Genomic DNA, 19359 nt, shown 5'->3' on the forward strand with positions numbered 1-19359 from the left:
TCAGTGCAACCCACAGAGCTAATGGTCCGCTTCAAGGGAAGGAAAACATCCATGAGACGTGGTAATCAGGAGAGGCTTCTCAGAGGAGATGGGACTTAAGCTGATATTCTGAAGAATGAGTTTAGAGACGTGATGAGGATGGTCTACACACTATCTCACAAACATAGAACTGGAGGGAACAGGGCCCGTGAGGACAGACTCTCATCTTGCAGACAAGCTAGAAAACCAGAGTGGTTGGGTTAAGAGAAGAGACCAGGAGGGGGTGGGAGCTGAAGAGACCACCCGGGGAGAACAGGAGACTTGTGCTCCGGTGTTGATTTGGTAGAAGACATGGTCTGAAAGTTGGGACCAAATAACAGATGGCCAGCGTATCATGTGAACTTCATCGTGGGTAATGAGGGCCCTCATAGCAGTAATTCTCAGCTCAGAAACGCTTTGACGGAAGCAGAGTTTTAGGAAGCTCAGTCTGCCATGGTGGACAGAAGAGGGAAATGGAGGCAAGAGGACCTGCTAGGAGGCTGTTGTAATGACCCACATGTGACTTGATTGTTGCACTGGAGCCGTGGCTGTGGGCCAGATGTGAGAGATGTTCTAAAAGGAAGGCCTCGCGGAATTTGACGACAGATTAGCCATGGGGGTGAGGGTGATATTAGAGAGGAAAAAAAAAAAGCTAACAGGCTAATTCCCCTCCTTCCCAGCATATTGAGATAGAATCGAGACTATTTTAAATAGGAAACACATTTCAGGACAAACTTTTCCCAAAAATATCTTCTTTCAAATGCCTCCCCACACCCAAGGATCTAACCTAAAGTAAAGGTAAATTCACCATATGACCATAGAATTAATTTCATACATGGGCTTCTTTTCCCTCAAGGTCAATAATGATGATAAAAATAATCTATTAGAGTCAGCACCTTAAACATTTTAATCCCCTTAAACATACTCCATGCTCTCTACACAAAAATACTGTACAGGGAAAAAAGAACCAGATGTCCTGACCTGACCCACTGGTTGGCCTCATCCACATGGCAATGGTTGGAGAAAGCTCCACACTGAGCATCGCATACCTTGCTTTATGGATTTGTAAAGAGTCAACCATTTTCAATCTAAAATACAAAAGAAGCAAACCCCTGTGCATTCCCACGTGGATACAGAGTTGGGAAAGGAAATGCAAAGTGTCACACTTGGCACTTGTCTGTCTCTAGTATTAACTTCACAATGGAGATGACCACAACAATCCGCCTGAAGTCACATACATTTCCTTAGAAGGCAACAGAGAAGAGCCCTTTTAATTCTTTGATGAAGGTTCCCACTCATAAGCTAGCACGAGTTCAGTGAATATTTGGATTCGTGTATTTTATTTTTCACTCCACCGTAAAAGTGGCTTTTGCAACTTACTGAATCGAGCTTTCAGATGGCTTTTCGCCTCTGAGATACCTCACTGCGTGCCTAGATAGCAGGATGCATCGACAGTGCAAATGGAGATCTGCACTCCGGGTTATTTTTCCCTTCACTGGGAGGGCCAGCCTTGGTGTTCAAACACTTTTACAGCTGTTGCGATACTGATGGGAACTTCATGTGTGTTACCAGCGCAAGTGCTGTCAGGAAGAAACCAAATGTCAAACGGAGGTATGTAGAAGTCACCATAAATATGTCTCTGAATGTTTACCATCTGGAACCGTAGATTTAGATTTTGACAAGCAACTGGGATTGCCCTGTGGGCATTGTCTTTTAAGCAGAGCCTTTTTGTTGTGCTAAGTAACTTCTTATTACTTTAGCTTTGCTGGGGGGGGGGACGGCGGTGGGGGGTGTGACACACCACTTTGCCTTCTCAAGGTGTGAATTTATTATTTCTTAACACTTCCTTTTTTGTTTCCATCCTGCCTAATCCTGTATACAATGGACTTTTGGGGAGGGAGGGGGGTTTCCTCCCTGATTGTCAAAGTCCTGGGCAGGCAGCCTGATGGTCAGTCTGCAACGTGAATGACATCTGCTGTGGGGCTCCCATGGCTAAAGGGAACGTGCCTTTGTTAGATGCCATCGCATCGCATCTCCGTCCCGTGGGGAGACACTTTACTTTCTTCCGAAATACTTCTGTGATACTGAAAATGGCATCGGCGGGCAGCACGGATACCTGCTACAGGCTGGGCATGTAGTCCTAATCCTAATAGAACCCGAGATATTAGTTTGCCTCTCTGTCTTTATTTTTTTAAGCCCCAGTTCCATTGTAAAGCCATAATGGAATGACTGGAATTCCAGAAGACTTCAGCTTATGAACTTAGTCCTATTTGGGTTATGTAATATTGGGAATCAGATAATACCCGGTCATAATAACTGCCTGGTTATTTATGAGGATACTTTCTCATTGAAGGCTTTGAGACTCCAAGCAGAGAACACTCTGAATGGCAACTAAACACCAGACTGAAATATTGTCTTAATCAAAACTTTTTAAAAAGAAGATTAAAAAGTTATCAACTGTCTGGCTGCAAAAAAAAAAAATGTACACTGCAACTGGAAACATAATTTTACAGGCATCCTTACGCAGTTGAATACAAAAATCACAGAGCTCTAGCCATAAATCCTGTTGTTCAGCCTATTAAACAGCTCCTATTTCAGAATAGCTTATATACAGTTTTATTCATTGAATTTCTCACCTGCAAAGGGTAAGGGCAGTGTTGGGTTTCTCTAGCAAATGTGGGAGTCCAGTAGGAGCAAGAATTCTTGAGTACCACAGGTATATGACCATGGACGTAGGAGGGCAAGTCTGTCAGGGTGCAAAAGAAGTAACTCATTGACTCACCTAGCTCCACCAAAAATGTGAAAAATGAAGATTTTATTTTTTGATCCCTGTAAAAACAAGGCATCGATTTGAAAGGCCTTCTTTATATTACAAATTAAGTGTAGCATATACACCCCATTGTTACATTCGGTTCCATTTAATTTTGGTGGGTGCTTTTGGCAGATTGGTTACGTTAACAGCTACTCACATATATGACGACAACACATTTTATGTTGCTCAGGCACCGGATGACCATTAATTTCCAATGACTAATTTATAATTAAAACCTTTTTTTAATGTTTGTTTATAACCCAGCCAGAAAATCTATTTCCATTTAATTAACACTTCAGATAGCCTGTTTAAAACCTATAAATGTAGTGACTTTAATGATCCTTTACAGAGATGCTACTTTAGTTTTCAATGACTTGTAAAACTTTCACAAACAGATCTGCAAATGAATTACCTCCATCTGCTCCCCTGCAGCTGCAAGAGGATAAACTCCGTTAAAGAGCATTTTCCTACTTCCTCCTTTTCTGCTTTTCTTCCAGCTCTAAGCATTTTTGTTTTAAAGCCGATCTATCAGCTGCTCAGAGGGCAGCCTCTTGTCTTAAGGAGTTTCCAATCTCCAATTTTTTGCTCAAAAACACTTGGGTCCATCATAAATCAGACACAATGTACGTTTTAAAAACCGGTTAAGGGAGCATTTCCATCTCTGCCAGCAACTCAGATATAGACTCTGGAGAGGATCTTTAGAAACTGAGTAGTAAAATGCAACAGTTTGAAAGTGAATTTTAATTCCGACAGCTAAAATAAATGCTTTCTTGGCCTGATCCGTCCTCCCTGAACGATTTATAGCTCCTGTTTGGAGTATGGAACGAGGATCTGAAAGCGTACAAACACTGCTCCAAAAGACGTTTTCTTAGCTACACCTTCAAGAGCGAGGCATGAGGAGTGTTAGTTCTATAAAGACAGCCAAGCACCAAGCTATGCTCAGTGTTATCTGTCCGCCGTACAATAGCAGCATTGATAGGATGGCAACAACTTGCTTTGACAAGTGCTGTGCTAGCATTCCATTCAAAACTATGTTAAGAGACAGAGAGAGAGAGAGAGAGAGAGAGAGAGAGAGAGAGAAGCATTCAGTGTCTTTTACTTTACCTGAAAAAACTGCCTTTCTTGTGGCTGCAGAAAACGAATTCCTCTTCTTCCCAAAGCAAAGTAGTTCTCTTGCCTGCAACTCTCACTTGGAGAAGACCACACAGCTCCAGCAAGGCAGCCTTCCTGCGCCTAATCCCCACTCGAATGTGATGACACACACTAACCCCAACCATCTGGTGAAACACGTCCTCAAGCACTCAGCACAGTGGTGTGTCAAGACAGGCTGCCCAATCCAATTGCTGGGGCTGGGTGGCTCTCACGGGCTGGAGGCTGAGGGCAGGACTGGAGCTGGAGGGCTGAGAACTCCCAGGCAAGTAACCTGAGATTTCAGAGAGCCAGGACGGCTGGGGAGAGAGGTGGGAGGTGCTAAAGGGAAGGTGGAGGGAACGACTTATTCTGGGGGCCAGTTGTGCGTTACTTTTCACAACTCCTGGGGCTCCCCCTCCATCCCCCCCCCAACACCCCCCCCCCTCCATCCCCCCCCCAACACCCCCCCCCCCCCAGGGATGACTGGGACCCGCCGAGGGACGCCACTGAAACGCTAAAAATCTCTCCCTGCCAACCTGGTGAGGGCAATGTTCTCAGCGAGGCGCCCTCCCCACCACCCCCACCACCCCCACCACCCCCACCGCCCCGCCACCACCCCCAGGAGATAAAAGATTCATCCTGACATACTGATAGAGTGCTAATGTAGGAGTAGTTTGCACTGAAATGTGACATCTACATTTTGAGATCTAAACTCCTACCTTCCTTTGATTAGCTCGTGGCTGCCTCCAACATTCCAGGGAGGAAGGAGGTGGGGGTATGGCTAAGAGCACAAACTTGTCTATTCCCACATCCAGCTCTTCACTGTTTGCCACAGGCTGAACTTCAGAAATAGTCAATGAAAATCATTTTGGTTTCTACTCATGCAAAATAGCACACACTTCCATAGATAGAGGTGGCTTTTTTAATCACTTGCTGCTCTCACAGACATCTCTTTGTAAAAGCACTTGGTACCAGAGGGCTGCACTCTGTCATTGATTATTTTTATTGGCTTCTAGTTAATTGCACTTATAATGTCCATATAGCTCCAACAGCTCATTAACAATTTTGCTTTGAAATGTTTTCGATTTTTGGTCATTTCAATACCTCCTTCTTACGTGCATTTCTTTCTTTTTTCTTTTTCTCTCTCTTTCCTTTCCTTTTTTTTTTTTTTGAGTTCTCTGAACTGTTGTACAGAACTAATTACTTTGATAGCAGTCTGAACCAGAAAATGCCTATACTTGTTACAGTGCTTTCAGGAGATATCTGGAAATAAATTAATTGCTACAAATCTCACCACTTCAAAAATGCCATCAGACTTCTAAGGAATTTTGAAAATCTGAAAAAGAAAATAGGAATTTGAAATATTATCAACTCAGTGACAGTGTCTGTGGGGAGCCAACATTTTAAATTTTGCACCTTTCGAATTTCTTTGAACTGGGACGAGAAGGGGGGAGTGCTGGCATAAAAACCAAAAAGAAAAAGAAAAAAGAAAAAAAAAAAAAAAACCAACAACCTTTAAATTTGTCCAAAGCGTTAAAATCTAGACTACAAATGGGTATCTCATGTTTGGAACACCAGTATCACAAAGAATTATTTCAATAACTAGCAAAATTGACTTGACCAGCTTGTGTTTTTTAGGAATTTTCATGTGCTATTATATTAAGATACTCAAAAAATTACTCTTGGTGCAATTCTTTGAAGAACAGAATTAAGAACTATAATTTTCAGATAGTGATTTTTTTCCCCTATAACTGGGCTGCAGGGAAGATAAGTTAAAAAGAAAGATTTAGAGGTTAGAGTTCTGATTCATTTGCTTAATTTCTTCCCAGAAGTGATTATGAGGTGTGTGTTTCACAATATATACTATACGTACTAAACCACTACTCCTAATCAGCTAAATCCAGATACATAATCAACACAGAAACCTTCAACAATGGCAAGTGGCACCACAGGACTAAAACTTCCCTTGGGCACCATAAAAATTTTAATAGTGCCAATTATTGCAAGGCAATTTTTTCGTTAATTTTTTTTTTTTTTGTTAATCCAACCAGACTCATGTCTGAAAATCTGGGTTACCTCAACTGCATAGATTTTGAAGGCCCTCGAGACATTATTAAGGTGGTTTGCATTCTCTTAAACTGTAAATTGAGTTACAAAAGTAAAACCGAAGAAACTATAAAGGTGTTGAATCGTGTTTTATCAACCCTGTGCTTGTAACACACCTTCTACAAGACATTTCCCAAGTGATCCTGGCTCTGATCCACATTATTGTTGAAAGTGCCTTTTAACACAAACGTTTTAGTCCTATTCTTGATTGTAAATCTTTTCATTAAATCCCAGTTACCATTTCCCTTTTATTGATAACTTCAGCTATTTCCACTGCTTAAAACTTGTTCGAAAATAAAAAATATACAAATTGAGCAATAGATCCTGCTCATTCACTATGAACTTAATTCTTGCTCTGCGCAGCGTCTGCAAACATTACCTTTCAAAAGTATTGTACAATGAGTCCACGGTGACACATTTTTTTGTTATTGTTGATGCTCTGAAATGCTTTTGTTAAGGAAAATCAACTCAAACAAAAACCTGAAGCTGGTGCTGCAGGACAAGCTCCCAGCCTTCTCTCTCCCTGTAGCCACAGTTTCAGTGCTCAGTAGAGTGTCAGTTTAGAAGTTAAGAATTTTCCATTACCTCTCTTCCTTTCTCCTTGCCATCTGCAAACAGTTTATTTTTTAAGGGGGGGAAAAAAGTGAAATTGATTCTGTCTTGAAAGATCTAAACCTAAAATCCGGCGCGTTCTGAAAGATGACATTCAGCATTTGCATGTAATGTGGATCAGGGTGAGGTTGTGTGCAGAGGGAATGGCTCCATCATAAGGACACTCCTAAAATGAAAGATTAATTGTAGGTAACGGTGATATTGAAAACTAGCCCCTCCTATTCTGTTCCCACAGTTAAAATGTCCCTTTACTTATTAGCTCCAATTAGTTTCCATGGTAACCGGCCAGCCCTTGTAAACCCGCACTGTGAGCTACACTCATCTTTGTCTAGACTGAGCTCACCACCCTTCTTCCTCCACAGATGGCAGTTTAGCTGGGTCTATATCTATATCTATCTCCATATCTCTCCTGCACGCATAACCGGCACATGAGTGCCCGCATCACTTTATTGCTAGCACAATGGTGGCCAAGGGAGGATGGAAGTGGCATTCAGTCCCCAAGCTACAACGTGTGCATCTACTGCCACGCTGATTTTGCCCCCTCTTGGTTATTGTTTCTTCCAGTCCCGTTCTATTATCAGCTGTTTGCTGCTTGTAATTTCTTTTCAGGGAAGCCAATACAGTATAATAAAAACCTCATTAAACAGAAACACCTATCAGCCTCGGAGAAAGCCCTAAACTACCCCTTTTTGTTGAAGGAATCATTAAAGTGAAAAAGAAAAACCACTTGTTTGTCATGCTTGAAAAAAAGAAAACAAAGCCAACATAAAGGTTTAGCAAGCCAGGGGGCTAATATGAAGATTTAATGCACTTAAGACACCATGGTTCTTCCCTCCCTCTCCCCTTGTGCTGCCAGTTGGCCAAGAATCCCAACATGAGCACAGTAAACAAATGATCAGTGAGGCCGAGGGCCCCTGCTCCTCCAGTAACTTGGTGGGAAGAAAGGTAACCCGGACCTGCAGCATCCTGGCTGACTCAGGGCACCCTGTGCCAGGGGGCTGGGAGCAGGGGAAGCCTCTGGAGTCCCCAGAAGTTAGTGTGATCACAGAAGAATCTGATGGAGAATGAGGGGAGGACCTTCGGCAAATGCTTGAAATTGTGAGAACTCATAAAGCCATAAGCTTTCGTAATGTGCACTCATTTTACTTCTTTGAACATAACATAACTCAACTTTAATTCAGTGTTATTTGAGGCGAACCATCCCTTATTTATAAGCCAATCTTCTGCGACGACCATGTGAATGCAATCTTTGTAAGGGTAAGTCAAAACGGTAGCGTTAGATTTCTCCTTTTCATATTACCTCTGCTGCCACCATCTTTCCAGCACCTGTTTGTGTGTACAAATAATGAATGAGAGAATAAAATTACCCAAAGCTGGCAACAGGTTTTATTATTAAAATGGTTTCTGAGGTTGGCTCCTCAGGTCCTCAGTAACCTAAGTGTTAGAAAGAAAAAAATTTCTGACCACCAATGTTGAATCTAATGGGATCTGGGCATCCGTGAATCCCATTTCTTTGGTGGTAACATTCTCTTAGGGTTTTTCCTTTAAAGAAAATGACACATGTCATCTGAAGTCCCACAATGCTAGCAATATGTATAGCAACTAGCCCATTACTATTCATATCATATAAAGCATCTAGAGATGCACAATAAATCTTATAATTTGGAACATCTTGCACTTCTAAATCACTCACAGTTACCCAGCTTCAGACGTTTACTTCTTCAACTAAACTTAACTGCCTTTATTCATGTTGAACTAAACCATTCTCAGAAAAAGAGAAGAAATGATTGCTTGCTAAATGACATCACATGCTATGTAACAAGCGTCAGACTTGCTCATGTTTTCAATGACTGCATAGCTATATGGAAGGTGACACTGGAACCAGTGGTAGCTTTCATACCAGACAAATGATTTTATCAGTGAAAAGAAGTTCTCTCTAGGGAGCACAAAATTATATTAATTTTGAAAGAAACAGGCATCTGACCCTGAGCTGAAAGAGATGTGTGTGTAGCTACACTGAAAATAATTTTGGGAGGGTAAAATAAAGTGCTAAACCATTTAGGACAAAACAATGAGCTTCAACTGGGATAATTTAATGAAGTGTAGTGGATTCAATAGAAAATGCAAATAGGGTGCAAAAAATTTTTTTTTCAAAATCTATTTTAAACCCACATTTGTAGAAATCAGTATTTAAGTATTAGGTATTAGTCCACATTTGAACATAAAAATGTTTATGAGACATAAAATTAGGAAGTATGGATATCAAGTGAGAGGAAAATACGAATTTCAGCAACAATAGTCTGGAAGTAAGGGTTGGGGATGTTTGAGATGGAGTGTATCCTAAACCTAATGAGTCAGGACACCTGAGTGGCTCGGTGGTTTGGTGCCTGCCTTCTGTCCAGGGTGTGATCCTGGGGTCCCTGGATCAAGTCCCACTTGACTCCCTGTGTGGAGCCTGCTTCTCCCTCTGCCTATGACTCTGCCTCTCTCTGTGTCTTTCATGAATAAATAAAATCTTTTTTTTAAATTAAAAAAATAAACCTAATGAGTCAAAAAATGATCTTTTATTTGTAATATGTACATTCCCCAGTTAAGGCAAATAGTGTGAAAGAAGATAGAAAATTGGAAGCAGGGATGAGCATCACTCATGTCCAGAAAAACAGTAGAATTTTGCTTTTAAAATAAGAAAATCCCCTTACTTGAAAAGAGATGAGAATAATGAAGCCCAGGGAGGATCAGGCTAATGTTTAAGTCATCCGTTGAATGGGGAATGAACCCCAAGGTTCAATCTATTAGCTCACAAATTTTCTGTCGGTAGCAACATGCACTTCTATTAGGAACAAAATTAAGAACTGCAAAGATTCTCTTAAACCGGAGTAACTATGTTTTATTGCTGTTGTACTACATAATTTGAGAAGTTACTGTGAATTCACATGCATAAAATACTTTTGGTCATGCAGTATTTCTTCTAAAAGCCACCAGAATGGCTTGGCATTTTCAGGCAAATGTAATTATAAGTGCAACACAGTTTTACTTAATAATTATTGGATAATATGATTTTTCTTGTGGCCATGTTTTATTGTAAAAAATTAGCTAGATCCAGGAGACACATCATCTCCTTTTCTTACTTCCATATGTATATTTCAATATACAGGATTAGAAATTTAGGATTATCTCAGTGAGATTAATGTTATATTAGTTTTGAAAGAAATGGATGTCAGACCCCGAACTGAAAATGCTCCATACTAGGGCCATATGATGATTGAGACATAGGGCAGGAATATGTCCCTGTTATTTGCCTAAGGTCTGGGAAATTAATGAAGATGTATTGCCTCTCAACCAGGATCCTGTTTTTAAAAAGTAGAGTTTACTGTTTACTAACATTTACTTGAAAATTTAAAATGTAAAGCTAAGTCACAGATAAATTAAAAAAAAAAAAAAAAAAAAGGTGGGACTTCTGGGTGGCTTAGTAGTTAAGGGTCTGCCTTTGGCTCAGGGCATGATCCTGGAGTCCCGGGATCCAGTCCCACATCGGGCTCCCTGCATAGAGCCTGCTTCTCCTTCTGCCTATGTCTCTGCCTCTTTCTCTTAATTTGTGTCCCTCATGAATAAATAAATAAAATCTTAAAAAAAAAAAAAAAGCCCCAAACAGTGGTAAAACAATAATCACTGAAGCAATACAGCAAAAGACCATAGAAACATGGATACAGAGCACAAAAGCAATTTCATTAAAAAATGTTGTTACCAAAGAAAAGGGTGAAGAGTGTTTCCTTTCTACAGGACCCCAAGCAAATCTATCTTAAAAATCACCAACTCTGGGGCCCCTGTGACTCAGTGGTTGAGCTTCTGCCTTTGGCTCAGGTCGTAATCTCTGGGGTTCTGGGATCAAGTCCCACATCAGGCTCCCACAGGGAGCCTGCTTCTCCCTCTGCCTTTGTCTCTGCTTCTCTCTCTGTGTTTCTCTTGAAGAAATAAAATCCTTAAAAAATTAAAATGAAATAAAATCATCAACTCCTTGGGAACAGAAACTGTCATATTCATCTTTGCATCCGTTCTCTCTAGAACTTAGCACAGTGCATTTACATAATAGATCCTCCAATCTATTTCCAATGCTAGTGGGTTGCTTGTCTTGCTAAAATTTACAAGAGCAGCTTTTTGAACAACATAGCTCAGCTTGTCTGAGGAGATTAAGTAGTTAGTTGGCTTGAAGGCCCTTACTTCTGACTACAGAGCTGATCTGCTGAGTCGATAGCTGTTTAGAACCAGAATATAGTCCCTTGACGCACTTTCCTTTCTCATTGTAAGGAAGGTAGTACCGTTCTAGGACTCACTTAACACTACTGGGAAGTAAGTACTCGGGTAAAAGACTCTGAGTAACAGATGGAAAACAGCTGCACACTCATTACTATTATAGTCTTTACCAAGAAACCAGAGCTTACAGATGTTAATAAAAAAATGTTCATTTCCATGAATATATAGTTCTTTTAATGAGTAGCACTTGTCAGTCGCTTACTCAACGGGCCAATGTAATTTCTGCAAGCTAAATAAAAGCTTGGATTTTGTTAGGTTGTTTTAGATAGCCAACAAATCGACATTATTAACCTGTCCTTATGCTAGTCTTTCTTAGTCATCACACACTAGGATATGCAAAAAACACAACTGTATAAAATAAAAAACTCTACTTCTTTTTCTCTTGATAGCTGTAAAATGTGGTTTGCTTATTATTTTGACAACCACGATTTCTTTCGCATCAGCTAAGTTTCCTAGGAAAACTGTCAAAAGAGCAGTCACAATATTTTTGCAGTTGATTTTAGAGGCAGATTTGTCAAGCATCTTCCAACAAATCTCTTTTTTTAAAAAAATAGGACACCTCTAAGTCAGTGTTAACTCTTTCCTACGCTAAATAGCTCTTTCTGCTTTAATGTAACGAAAGCTTTGATTGTGAATGTATGTATGCCAGAAACTAAAGTTGAAGTTTTTTATTTCTTCTCCGCTTCAATGCAGATTCCTAATTAATGATTTAATTGCCTCTAATACTTTAGAAGTTTATTACCATAACTCTCATTTATTTTGAAAACCAATTAAGTAAAAAAAAAAAATCTATTCTCCGAGAGGATTTCTTTTTGTATTTTATTTTAAAAATTCATTTAATTTTCTCCTGGTAAGGTAAATCTTGCAAGCAGAGGCACAGCTTTTAATTTAAAGATAATGCTCTCTAGTCTTGCCTTTCCCTTTTTCCCCAAATTATCCTATAAAAAGGACTGTTACTTCTTCTAAATTCTTACCATAATGAAAATAATAATAGCTAATAGTGTTAGAACACTCACTATTGAGGAGGCTTTTTAATATATTTACCCAGGTTAATTTAACTAACCATTACAATACTCCAATAAGGAAGCTACTGTTAACTGTATTTTACAGACAAGCGAACTGAAGTTCAGAAATACAAAGTGGTCTGCTCAAGGTCAAACATCTAGCAGGAAGCAGATTCTGGATTTGAATTCCCACTTTCAGAATTTATATCACTAATGAATTTGTCCTTGTTTCAACTCTCTAGCTCCTATTTATGAGAATTTTAAGGTGGTAAGGTCATTCATCAAAAGTCTCCTATCACTTTGCCACAGTCTCCCTGACTTCATGTTTCTGTGTACCTATAAAGGATAAGGATGCCTTTTAAAAGGAGAGTTTTTCTGAAAATTGTAGAACTCCCTGTCTTTGCTCTGAAATGAGAGACACAAGTGAACCATAAAGAATTTTCCTGCAGTGAATGCTCTGTCTCTTACATTCACTGGGAGAGGTCTCATTGCCCCGCTGCTCCAACTTGAGGACATAGGAGCACTTAGGACTGAGAAGAGTTCAGGTTGTATTAAATAGTGTCCAGGCAGCTAGGTCCATCTATTTACAACTGCATTCGCCATATCAGATCCTTGATCAGCTTTGATTGTCCTAAGCCTCTGTATGTTTGGCAGGGCCAAATAGCCATATACATTTGATTATTAAAAAAAATACACGGTACATAATCCCCATGGCAGTTATTAAACATCATTTTTAATCAATCATTTCCAATGCTTTTAATTAATCCCAGAGGAATTTTAATTGGCATGCATTACTTTCTCAGGACAACACCATGCATGATTTTCTGATGCTTCATTTGAACCAGAACTGAGTTCTAATCCCCAAAAGATGTTTGATAATAGTTTAAATCACTGTGAACTCAATTATGGGATTAGAAATTATATTTGAAAGTAGCCAAAGGGTAAATGTAAAAGGGTCCCAGCATTTTTTTAAAAAGACTGTCTAAGGTTCTTGTATTTCCCCCCAGAAATTTTTTTTTAAATGGTTTGTTAACATTTTACAAAAGAAAACTTGAGGGGTGCCTAGGTGGCTCAGTCGGTTAAGCATCTGTCTTCAGCTCTAGTCATGATCTCAGTGTCCTGAGATGGAGCCGCTCTTTAGGCTCCCTTCTCTGTGAGAAACCTGCTTCTTTCCTTCCCTCTCTGCCTGCAGCTACCCCTGCTTGTGCTCCCTTTCATTCTGTCAAATAAATAAATAAAATATTTTAAAATGTTTGATATGATCAAGTTAATATTAAAGGAATACCACTCATTAAAAAATTTCAAAAAATATTTTTTTTCAAAAAATATTTTTGATATGGTTCGAGATCCTCTACTTTTATTATCTAGCTAAGTCACCTAGGAAATTAATTAAACTCACTTATCTGAATTATCTCCTAAGTGAAATACCTCAGTTATCATAGGCTCTTTTATTGACTAATTTTTTAAAATGTTTTTTCCTAGAAAATATATACCAGAGCCTTGATTCCCAAAGTACCTCAATGGGGTTGCACTGTATATTTTAGCATTTGACTCTAAAGTCATTAATAAGATATTTTCTAGAAAGAGTCACTTGAATAAATTTGGGGTACTTTTTGGAAATGGTAATTCAAATTTAAATAAATTTGAAGGATCTTATTTCAGGGGAAATTTGTTTTTAGGAAACTTTTGCCCTACAGAGCATCTACTGGTAGAAAGTTCTACATGTCACACATAGAGAGCTAACAAAGGGTAGAGTTTGGAATCCCTGTCTTCTGATCATCTTTTAGGACAGAAGTGTCAACTAAGCATTTGCATTTTGTTACTCTGGAAAGCAGTAGTCTTTAAAGGGAATGACTTAAAGTGTTTTATTGTTGCTTTAAATTCTGTTAATCTGATATTTATGGTATTATGTAATCATAAGATATCAGACACTAAACACAAAGTTTGCCATGATTATAAGGCAGGCAGTCAATCAGGAAAAAATATAAAAGCTCATCAGGGCTCTATCTATGCTGTTTGAGTCTATTAAAATGAACTCAATATAATATCAAACTAAAAATAGAAGGCCAGTCTTCTAGGAGAGGGGAAGAAGATTCTTTCGAGAATCTAATTTAGCCTAGCAACATTTAGTGTCTGAAACTGACCTGATACTCCTCACCCAATACCATGCACTGTAAATCTCCTACCATGGATTGCCCTGAGAATCACCGCAAAAGTCTTGGAACTGTATGTATAATCTGAGATTTATAAAGTGGAAATGTAGGTGAACCCATCCTAACAGAAACCTTTTGCCCTGTTGACCTCTCTCATATCTGAAATTCCTCTGATGGAGGTTTATCTAGTTTAATAGGGGCAGTTTTAGAAAATAAAAACCTCCTGCCCTTTAACCTTCAGAGAAGCAATTTGCCAACTCATGATCAGGATATTGGAGTTTGCATGGGAGGGTGCTGCAGGGAGGGTGGTGTGGGAGGGGACGGCAGGGAAGACATCAAATAAAATCTTTACCTGTTCCAATGCTGTGTCTAGAACTAACCTTTCACTAAGCTAGGGAGCGACATTCCACAGTACTGCATAATTTGGTTATACTACACATGAGTTAGGCTTCTGACACTTGTTGCAAAGATAACCACATTTACAAAGACATTTACATTTGTATTGTTGGGAAAAAATGTTTCCTCCCATCTTTCCTTCCTTCTTTCACCCTCACATCTGCAGTGGCTTGTGGGGACCAAATTCTGTAGCCCCTTGCTAGTGAGAATATCGTGAAGAAAAATAAAATTGAAGGAAAGTTTCCGGCATTATCAGGAAAAAAATGAGAATACATCCTTGTGGTATACACTAAACTCCTGCATATATTTACATTTGAAACTTTATGCTTGTCACCCACAAATATAAAATGTGCCACTATATAATTGTGCCACTTATACTATGATTATAAGATTTATCAAAAGTAGTAATTCCTAGTACACAAAAGAGAGCAAAGGCTAAAAATAGGACACACATTTAGGTTGAACGACAAAGACTTTTTTTCAAGTCTTTTAGAGTATTTCTGTAAATGTAATCAGATATGGTGATACTGTAAAAATATGAGTTTCAATCTTTTTGTGGATGCCCAATGCAGAACAAGGCCATATGCAGTCAAGGACAAGGATGCATGGCAAGAGCAAGAGTCAAGATGGAAGGAAGGCTTATAAAGCAGGTTTATGGGGAGCCCGGGTGGCTCAGCGGTTTAGCGCCTGCCTTCAGCCCAGGGTGTGATCCCGGAGACCCAGGATCGAGTCCTGCTTCAGGCTCCCTGAAACGAGCCTGCTTCTCCCTCTGCCTCTCTCTCTCTCTCTCTCATGAATGGATAAATAGAATCTTAAAAAAAAGTAGATTTATGAGGTAGTAACTGGCAGGGGAAAGGGAAACAGAGTCAGAAAGAGAGATCAGAGTTTGAAGTCTCACTAATTGGAGAAGTTTCAGAATTCAAGTGGATTGGTAAGAGGTCAAGTGTGATGGTGACTTAGAGGTCTAAACTAGGTGGGAGGGAATGCAGTTATAGTATAGAAGCTTAGATTGGATTTGGAGGTTCTTGATGATTGAAGAGGAGAAAGAAAGAAAGAAAGAAAGAAAGAAAGAAAGAAAGAAAGAAAGAAAGAAAGAAAGAAAGAAAGCCCAAAACCATTTCAGGCCAGAAGAGCAGAAAATCATTGCAGAATCTGGAAGAAGTGTGTGTGTTCACCTAATTGGTAAAGATGGTTGCCAAGCCAAATGCTTTCTTCATTCTGGCCTGATATTAAATACTTACCTGGAAATAGCAGATAAGGACTAAGAGGACAGGGAATATTTGCACGGACTGAATTTAAGTTCCTGAATGTGAGCTTGTGATGAGAGCAGCAAACACTGTTCTCCAGTAAGGCACCCCTCAGGTGTCACTTCTGAGAATATTTTATAACCCCATAGACAGAGATAATAATAAATAAACAAACAAACAAATACATAAATAAATAAAATCTTTAAAAAAATAAAATAAAAAAATAAAAAATTTTTAAAATCTATCTATTCATGAGAGACACACAAAGAGAGAGGCAGAGACACAGGCAGAGGGAGAAGCAGGCTCCATGCAGGGAGCCTGACGTGGGACTCAATCCCAGGACCCCAGGATCAGGCCCCGGGCTGAGGGCGGCGCTAAAACGCCAAACCACTAGGGCCGCCCCACTTACTCATTTTATTAATACTCTGTTATTTACTTAATGAGGCAGCAACTTAATGATCTGCAGGCATTGCTGTTTCTTTTATTAAGACAGTATGCTCAGGGACCCCTGGGTGGCTCAGTGGGTTGACTGTCTGCCTTTGGCTCAGGTCATGATCTCAGGGTCCTAGGATTAAGCCCCGTCCAGTTAGGTGCTATGGCTCCCCGCTCAGCAGGGAGTCTACTTGTCCCTTTCTGTCCATCTTCCAACATGTGCTTTGTCTTTCTCTCAAATGAATAAGTAAAATCTTAAAAAAAAAAAAAAAAAGTTAATAAGTTCGGAATGTACCTAATCTTTTCCCACTCTTCTGTGTGTGTGGCAATGAATACCCATAATACCTACCAGCTTTGGGCTCTTTGAGGGTCTTGATATTAAAAATGAGGCAGCCTCTTGATGGGTATCTCACTCCTGGGACTGTCAGGGATGGAATTCTCAGAAGGAAGCTCACTGAGAATAATGTTGCTGCTTTGATATCTTTAAAATGTTACTCTACCATGAGTGCCGTCCTATTTACGAGAGATTGATGTCCGGCATAATGAAAAGGAAAACGAGCACTCATGGGAAGCAAGTAATCTTAGTTCTATTTCGACTCTGCCACCTGTAGTTTGAGCTAGGCCGGGCAAGTTACTGCATGTACCTGGGATTTGGGTTTTGCCATTCATGAAATGAAAATGTTTCAAGGCTTCAAGGTATACTTTCAAGTCTTGCTATCCCCGTGGCCCTCAAGGACCAGTAGGCAGCCACATACTATCAAAGCGCAGCTACCAAGTTCCCCAGAAATAATCCCAGGACCTTTACTTTGGATCAAATCCCTTATTTCCTTTGTTTTGACTATGCAGACCCAGATATGGGAGGAGGACAGATAATACCTGGATTGTGGAGCTCTTCAAACCCTACACAGAGTCATGCTTAAGCTCCCTGTCATGCGATTCTGTGAAACTCTGCTATTTGGTCTCTTCAAGCCTGAGATTGGCCCATGCCAACAGTCAGTTGCAGGGAATGGGAGGTGGAGGCATGATTATCTTTGAACTCCTCTTTTATTGCTTCTTTTCCCATATCTTAATAGTCTGGGAATCATCAAAGGTTTAGAGATGTAGAGGTTCATGCTGGCTCTCACATTCTCTCTCAACTCGCTTGATGATCTGTTAACTTTCCTTGGCCAACTTGCTGTGGTTTCCGGCATGCTACCTAGGCCACACTTCTCATGGCGGTGGGGTGGGGGTGGGGGGTTCCACAGAGGTCTGCCCCAGGGGATCTACAGGCCCCCAACAGGAGGTGTTGAAAACCTAAATCTGGGAGTTGGCAGCGGGGATGGAAGTGTGCAGGTGGATACAAAGACCATTTGAAGGAAAGATCAATACATTTACTGACTAACTTGAGAGCCTGGATGAAGGAAGAAAATCCTGAATGTAAGATGATTGCTGCCTTTCAGAGTAGCACTGGCCCACCAGGTGGCTTTGACACTCCTGTCTCCTGGGTTAGGAATGCCATATGCTCAGGTGACTGGCCAACAGGGTCAGAGAGAAAAGCCACAGATGGGGGGGGGGTGGTTCAGAGAGGAATTATGAGTATGAATATGTTGAGTATGGATGGTGGGAGAGTTGGAAAAATCTATCTCTGAGGTCAGGAGAGAAGTGAGGACTACAGACACAAGCAAGATGATTGCCAGCTTCTGAGAAATAAGGACAGAAACCCCAGGTCTGTGCCCAGCAGTGAGCAGAAAAAGCACTTCTTTTTGATATGGGAATATTTCAAGAAGATGTGATAACCAGTAGCATCAAATACGAGGATGCCTGGGTGGCTCAGCAGTTGAGTGTCTGCCTTTGGCTCAGAGCATGATTCTGGAGTCCTGGGATGGAGTCCTACATCGGGCTTCCTGCATGGAGCCTGCTTCTCCCTCTGCAAATTCTCTAAACATTTTAGATGATGATTATAATGGACAAGCCAAGTGTATGCTGGAAAAATTTGGAAATTGGAATTTTGATATCTTTCTATTTGATAGACTAACAAATGGAAATAGTCTAGTAAGTTTAACCTTTCATTTATTTAGTCTTCATGGATTAATTGGTACTTCCACTTAGATATGAAGAAACTTCGTAGACTTTTAGTTATGAATCAAGAAGATTACCACGGTCAGAACCCTTACCACAATGCAGTCCATGCTGCAGATGTTACTCAGGCCATGCACTGTTACTTTAAAGAACCTAAGCTTGCCAGTTCTGTAACTCCTTGGGATGTCTTGCTGAGACACTCAGCAAGGAGATATAGAAAAGAAGTATCATTTGGGTGTGAATCCACTTTGTGATCACTTTGTGATCGTCAGACTGAATCTATTGCCAACATCCAGATTGGTAACTATACATACAAAGATATAGCTGGTTAGAAAAATCCTGGCGACTTTAATTTTATCATAAGAAATATACATTTAAATATATAATATTAAAATTGAAAAAAAGTGGCTACATTCATAACAGGCAACAATCATCAACATGTAGTTCCAGAACATTTTTATTACCCCAAAAAGTAACCCCACCTCCATGAAGCAAAAATCAGAAGCAGTCATACTCCATTCCCCCCATCTCCACAGCCCCTGGCAATTATTAATCTGCTTCCTGTCTCAGTGGATTTGCCTATTCTGGAGATTTTCTGTACTTGGAATCGTACAATATGTGGCCTTTTATGGCTGGTTTATTTTACTTAGCACAATGTTTTCAAGATTCATCCCTGATGTAGTATATACTAGTACTTCATTTCTTTTATGGCCAATTAATATTGTGTTGTATAGATGTATCATATTTCATTTGTGCATTCAATAAATTGGTGGACATTAAGGTTACTTCCACCTTCTGGCTGCTATGTACAATGCTGCTCCGAATATTTATATACAAATTTTTGTACATATGTCTCTTGGGTGTATATCTAGGAGTGGAGTGACTGGGTTGTATGTTAATCCTATGTCTAGCTCATTAAAAAACTACCAAACTGCCTTCCATAATGGCTGTACCACTTTGTATTCCTGCCAGCAATGTATGAGGGTTCTAGTTTTCTATATCCTCACCAATGTTTGTTATTTCTGTTTTGTTTTTTTGTTTTTTTTTTGTTTTTTTTTTTTCTGTTTTGTTTTTTGATT

General features: G+C 39.9%; 1 protein-coding gene across 5 annotated transcripts in view; it reads right to left on the reverse strand.

Annotated features, from left to right (window-relative positions):
- SULF1 (sulfatase 1) overlaps window positions 1–4242 on the reverse strand; it is a 175995-nt gene extending 171753 nt beyond the window's left edge. For 2 of the 5 annotated variants that reach the window (XM_072804328.1, XM_072804326.1), the window contains exons 1-2: window positions 3935–4242; window positions 2655–2764 (exon numbers count right to left, since the gene is read on the reverse strand). The gene's annotated coding sequence lies outside the window, so the exon portion shown is untranslated. The remainder of the gene's footprint in view (window positions 1–2654; window positions 2765–3934) is intronic. The other 3 variants (XM_072804331.1, XM_072804325.1, XM_072804337.1) reach the window with 2 other exon arrangements.
- Between the last annotated feature and the right edge of the window lie 15117 nt (window positions 4243–19359).

The sequence above is a fragment of the Canis lupus genome, chromosome 28, assembly GCF_048164855.1.
Source record: "Canis lupus baileyi chromosome 28, mCanLup2.hap1, whole genome shotgun sequence".
Taxonomy (NCBI): Eukaryota; Metazoa; Chordata; class Mammalia; order Carnivora; family Canidae; genus Canis; species Canis lupus.